Source organism: Nomascus leucogenys, chromosome 13, assembly GCF_006542625.1.
Source record: "Nomascus leucogenys isolate Asia chromosome 13, Asia_NLE_v1, whole genome shotgun sequence".
Taxonomy (NCBI): Eukaryota; Metazoa; Chordata; class Mammalia; order Primates; family Hylobatidae; genus Nomascus; species Nomascus leucogenys.
In genome coordinates, this window is record NC_044393.1 from 77995074 (window position 1) to 78000259 (window position 5186).

Below are 5186 nucleotides of genomic sequence, written 5' to 3' on the forward strand. Positions count from 1 at the left end.
TCTACTAAAAATACAAAAATTAGCAGGGTGTGGTGGTGGGTGCCTGTAATCCCAGCTACTCAGGAGGCTCAGGCAGGAGAATCGCTTAAGCTTGGGAGGCGGATGCTGCAGTGAGTAGAGATCATGCCACTGCACGCCAGCCTGGGCAACAGAGCAAGATTCTGTCTCAAAAAAAAAAAAAATCTGTCAATGGCACAAACTCCTGTAGAGTAACACCATCCTTAGAGAATGTGTGAGACTACACCCTACAATCCACTGAAAGGACACCCAATAATGTCTTTTGCCCTTTTCCTAGCCTTTAACAGTTTTTCCTGGCAATGTCAAGGCTCATAGCAAGGGTGATTTTGCAAAACACAAGATCACGCAGCCCTGGGCCTGTGGTCCTTGTGAACAACCAACCACCTGAGCAGGGAAGCAGCTGCCCCTTTCACTAGGACATGGTCACTTTGTCCCTACCCAGCCAACTTGGCTTGTTTCTCTCGGCCTCTGCGAAGGTTAGAGTTTTTCACCCCTGGTTACTGATTAATCATATTATATTCCCTTCCCTCCATCCTGGAGGGATGAAAACAGAGCAGAAACATTTAGTCTATAAACTGTGAAAGAGTTAGAAGGAGACAACAAGGGAAAAGAGACATACAAGTATTAGTAGGACACGGACAAAGCCAAACCTTATCCACTTCATAATTTTGTGTAGATCTGGCATTGTCCCAGGGCTGGGGCAGGAACAGAGAATGGGGTGGAGATGTCTCTCCACACTGACCTCTTTCCTGAACCCATTTGGCTCTTGTGGAATAAGGGGGAGGCAGGACATCCCCTATAACAAATCCAAGATGGCTTCACCCTATTAACTGTGTGGACCTGGTGAAATGGAAGTAGCTAGCCACTCATGATTAAGCCAACAATTTTCAAACTACTCCTGCTCAAAGCCTCATTTAACACTGACTTTTCCCACTGGTTAGTTACTCATCTCCTCCTTCCTGAGCAAATCCTCCTAAACAAATGGCAATTAACTAAGACATAATGAGGAGCTGCCTGATGGAGGCCAGAACATAGTTTCAGTCAAAGCCAGAGTAATTCATTCCTTCCCTGAGCAAACACCAACTGAGCCTCTGCTGAGTGCTAGGCACTAGACCGGGTCTGTGGGAAATAAAAATAAGCCCACAGTCCTGCCTTCAAGGAGCTCCCAGTCCAGTGGGTGGAGAGGTAAGGGTGAAATTGCATGTCCAAAAGCAAAGAGAGGGAAGAAGAGAATTTCAGTATGCTGGGAGAGCAGTAGAGAAAGCACAAAGATGTAGACACAAAGGGCTGTGTTCTTGGCTGGGAACTTCAGGTAGAAAGAAGTGGCTGGAGCTAACAGTGAATGGGAGGTGAGACTGCAGAAGGAGAGGAGGGCCAGACTAATGTAAGTATGCCTTGAAACTGGGGTTCAACGAGTCCTTCATTTGCTAGGTGTTTGTTGAGTACTTCCTATGCACCCAATACTGAGTCAAGCCCTGCTAGCATAAATACAACTGAATACGAAATGGCTCTACCCTCAATAAATCACAATCTAGTGAAGAGAAAGAGCTATGGAAATACTCTCAGTAGAGCAAGTTAAGTGAAAAAATAGATGTGCTTAAGTGCTAAGTGAACTCCGCCCACGGGAATAGGGAGAGGAAGGCAGGCCCCTTGGGAGGTTTTGCAAAGGAGCCATATAATTAGTAACATGCCTCTTGGCATGTTAGAAGTAGAAGACAAGAGGAATTAGGGGATGACAACTCATGATCTACTCCAAGGGTCTATGTTTATAGACACTCTAAAGGCACAAAACTCATCACGTCCAGCTCAGTTGGGTAGTTGATGGCTCAGTACCCACTGCATCAAGACAATCTGAGGGCAGATTTCTTTTGTGTGTGTGTGTGTGATGGAGTTTCACTCTTGTTACCCAGGCTGGAGTGCAATGGCACAAGCTCGGCTCACTGCAACTTCCACCTCCTGGGTTCAAGTGATTCTCCTGCCTCAGCTTCCTGAGTTAGCTGGCATTACAGGCAGGCACCACCAAACCCAGCTAATTTTGTATTTTGAGTAGAGACGGGGTTTCTCCATGTTGGTCAGGCTGGTCTTGAACTCCCGACCTCAAGTGATCTGCCCACCTTGGCCTCTCAAAGTGCTGAGATTATAGGCGTGAGCCATTGTGCCCAAGCTGAGGGCAGATTTCAATCCCGCACACATTCCTTTCTTCCCTTCTGCTGCATATACTTGTTCCTGCATTACATGTATTCGACTGGTTTCTCCCTGCCCTGCAGCTCTGCAGTGAAGCCCAGGATCTGTTTTTTCCCGACTTTTGACCTTGGACTCACTGTCCAGCTGCAGTTCTTTAAACTGCTGATTCTATGAAAGGCCTTTGGGTCACATCAACTGCTGCTACCAGTTATTCAGTAACTAACTCATAAGCTCTGAGATTCCCAGTCAGGTGAGAAGGAAGAGCTTGCAGGGTCTCGGCATTCGCTCCGCTTGGCTAACTTGGTGTTGTAAAGAAACTTTCTCCTTCTAGAGGTGAATTCCAGCTTTTACAGTCAGAGGAGCCAAAGTTCTGAGCCTGCAGCGCCATGCCTATCCTCCCGCAGTGCTGGCCAAGTCCACAGTCTTCTTCCTCCTCCCCAACACTGCACCAAAACCTCTGCTGGCTCATGCTAGCCTGCTTCGTCGGCATCATTTTTTGACCCTCCCGGCCTCATACTTTGGGGGCAAGGAAAAATCATAGAAGAATTTCTGTTTTCCTGACCTATTGAGAAACTCTGAAATGGTTTGTGCCCCTCATGCAGTCAGAGAGACCGTAAACAGAATCCATTCTGCTGGATTTCTCGTGGGACCATTTGGAATACGAAAGACCCTAGCAGGCATCAATCACCTGCCATTTCAGCTAAGGAAGGGGAGAGTGAGCCTCTCTTTCATGGCATTCGGCTTCCTGGCTCTGGATTTGACCTGTATGCAAACTTCCAGGGCGGCTTGAGCATAATGATGCTATCAACCAACTCAGATGCCCTAGGAGGTGGCCTTACAGAAATGGTAGCCCAGTGGTATGGCACAAATGTAGGCTGGCTACCTGTCTACACCTGCTCACCAGTCTGGCCAAGCCCTGAGACTGGCTGGGCCTGTCCACAGCACTGAGGCCCATGGGGACAACTATAGCTGTGTGTATGCCCATACAGTTAAGTGTCCTTTATGCTACGGGGTAGGACTCGCTGTGTGCCCCTCCTCCGATAACCTGCCAATTCCAATCCATCTGTACCTTCCTCTTTTTCTTCATGCTGGCCTTTTTCTCCCCCCAGCTTTTTTTGGATTTCAATTAGCAATAATTATGCCTTGGATAAACCTCATTGGCTACAATACTGCCACTGTGCAAAGCTCTGGCCACTTTTTTTTTTTTTTTTTTTCTGCAGCAATCTATCCATGGGCCAAACCACAAAAGTTTTGAACCTTGAGCCAATTCATCAACCAGGGCCAGTCCAGTGAACCCAGACACAAACACATTCAGGCTTCTGGTTTTGGTGAACGTCAATGCCAGACACACTAGTGGGGATGAGGTGCGGAAAGGGGTGTGTCTCACATGAGACCCCATGACAGCTGGCCGTGGAACTTGGGAAGCCATTGCCATTTTTACCACCCATTTGTCACAATAATACTGAGACTCAACTGTTTCAAGATCCCAGGGTGGTGCCTTGGAACCTCAAGTGGTGGCATCCTCCTCAGCCACCTGCTGGCATCACTTACAGGCCACCTCCATCCTCCCAGTCACACTTCGCTTTCTGACCCTGGCCTTCATCCAGTCCGGCCCAGGCCACTGGCCAAACATGGGTAAATAATTGCTTATGAGTGACCATCTTCCATCAGCGTCATGCCAACGGCTGTTCGTGTTTAAACACACTGTCCGGCACCGGGTAAAGCACTGATAGGCTCTTTATGCGGGGTATCTATTTTCATTATCACTGTGCTACGTGGTGCTTCCTAAATACACAGTTTTTGAGTTCAGAACCATCTATCTTTCAATTGTCAGTGTGGCATTCCAACTGTAATGACTTGCCATGGCCTCAAATTCAATATCATTTTTTGTTTTTGTTTTGAGACAGTCTTGCTTTGTCACCCAGGCTGGAGTGCAGTGGCACAACCTCGGCTCACTGCAACCTCCGCATCCCAGATCAAGCAATTCTTGTGCCTCAGCCTCCCGAGTAGCTGGGATTACAGACGTGCACCACCACCACGCCCGGATAATTTTTGCATTTTTAGTAGAGACGGAGTTTTGCCATGTTGGGCTGGCCGGTCTCGAACTCCTGGCCTCAAGTGATCCACCCACCTTGGCCTCACAAAGTGCTGGGATTACAGGCATGAGCCACCATGCCCGGCCCAAATTCGACATAATTAAAAGTAAATTCATTCCCTCCAAATCAGGTTTTTCCTTCCATCTCCTCTATTTCTGTTACCAATTCCTCAGTCCCTGGGATTAAAAAACCTGAAAAACTTCCCTCTAAATCCTCTCTAACAATTCTCTCATATTTAATCAGTTTTCTGATAATTTAGAATAGATTCTTTTTGAATGCTTCCCTAACCCAGTAGTTCTCAACCCTGGTTGTCCATTAGAATTCTTAGAGGAGCCATTTTAAAATAAATATGTGGGTCAAGCCTGGGGCCACCTCCCTCAGACAGCTGTGCAGGTTATTCACTGCACTAGGGTGAGGGGGTTGTTCCAGCTCACGCTCTTCTTGCTAAGCCTTTGGCCCTGGCATGGAACTACCTTTGATTGGAGAAAAGGAAGCCTTTCTGAACTCACACAAAGGCACTGTAAGGGCTAAGAAAGATCTGGCCATTTCCCTGAAATTCTGATTCAGCAGACGTAGGCATTTATATTTTAAATAGTTCAGTGAGATATATAAACTTCACTCTTAAATAGTGGTGTTCCTTTCTCCCTCTTTTTGTGATATCATTGTTACACATATTACTTCTTTGTATCATAAATCCAACAGTATGGTGTTATAATTATTACTTTTTAATTTTTATTTAATTTTTTTTTTTAATTGAGATGAAGTCTCATTATTTTGCCCAGGCTGGTCTCGAACTCCTGGTCCATCTTGACCTCCCAAAGTGCTGGGATTACAGGCATGAGGCACTGTACCTGGCTATAATTATTACTTTGAAAGAACCTGAGAGAA

The 5186-nt window shown here is 46.5% G+C and overlaps 1 pseudogene; it reads right to left on the reverse strand.

The window, feature by feature from the left end:
* Nucleotides 1–3308: 3308 nt before the first annotated feature.
* Nucleotides 3309–3389, reverse strand: LOC115838186 (annotated as a pseudogene).
* Between the last annotated feature and the right edge of the window lie 1797 nt (nt 3390–5186).